Below are 1313 nucleotides of genomic sequence, written 5' to 3'. Positions count from 1 at the left end.
CACACACACAGACACACATGTAGCAAATACGTGCCCCCCCCCACACACCCACCACACACACACATCCTTATGGTTGCATCAAATTAAGGACTTTGTATTGACTTTCATTCATTTTTGTAACTGTATTTTCCCTAAAATTAACCATTACTGGTCTATAGTTAACCCTAACCTGAACCAAAACTTAACTCGCACCATACCTCTAAACCTAACTAGTAAAATTAACCATTACTGGTCTATAGTTAACCCTAACCTGAACCAAAACTTAATTCACACCATACCTCTAAACCTAACTAGTAGAACACAGTAGATCTGCAAATAAAGTGAGGACCGGGAAAAGGTTCTTACTTTACATCAAAGACCTCACTTTGAAAGTAACTACATGTATTTTGCAAGTGGACCTCACTCTGTAGCAGAAACAAGTACACACGCACAGACACACACGAGTTAAACAAGGAGTATCCAGCAGACTCTATACGCCACTTCCTGGTCTGTGACGTGTGCAGAGAAGGTCACATCACAGCCCCTGCAGCATGTTCTCCCTGCTGGAAGGTCATGAGTAAATGATTTACCCAGAGCAGGTTGTGAAGTTCTTCATGGCTCGGCTGTGACGGGCGTGACGTTCTTGTTGCCGGGTGTGGATTTTTTGGATTCAGCTGCTGTGCTGGTGTGAGGGCTGTGGTGCTTTTATGAAAGACGCCACACATCTCGCTGCCCACCATCCATTGCATCATGGTTCACACTGAACGCTGTCTGACTGGTAGCTCAGCTTTTGCACTCGTATCCGTTAAAAATGAACCCTGATTCAATTTCTACACAGGATAATTCAACGTGATGGTAAAGGCCAATGTGTATTTTTTAAATTGTGTGCTTGTGTTTGTAATTCAGTTCAGCTCATTCATTCATTTATTTACATCCAGATCATAAGAACTCTACTCATTTCACAGAAAAATGTACAGAGCGCCTTCGGATGGCCATCATCTGCTGCCTGCGGCAAACGGCAGAAATGTTGCTTGTGTCTGTTTGTGTGTAACCAGAGGTGTAAAAAGTACTAGGAAAAAGAACAAAGTAAAAGTAAAAATACCTTAACAGAAAACTACTTTGGTAAAAAAAAATATTTTTCTGATAAGAAAAGCACTTCAAAGTCATAAAACTGATCACAATAAATGGGAAAATAAAAGTAAAAGTAAAAGTAAAAAAACTCAAAGTACTTTTATACACACTAAGAATTGGAGCTTTGAACTTATTTACCCAAACTGGTTGCACTAAACTGAGGTGAGTAAATTGATCAATTCAAGCTTGGCTTATTATTATTA

The sequence above is a fragment of the Austrofundulus limnaeus genome, unplaced genomic scaffold (assembly GCF_001266775.1).
Source record: "Austrofundulus limnaeus strain Quisiro unplaced genomic scaffold, Austrofundulus_limnaeus-1.0 Scaffold74, whole genome shotgun sequence".
In the NCBI taxonomy this organism is placed as follows: Eukaryota; Metazoa; Chordata; class Actinopteri; order Cyprinodontiformes; family Rivulidae; genus Austrofundulus; species Austrofundulus limnaeus.
The sequence above is the reverse complement of the archived record's forward strand: the minus strand, read 5'-3'. Positions refer to the sequence as shown.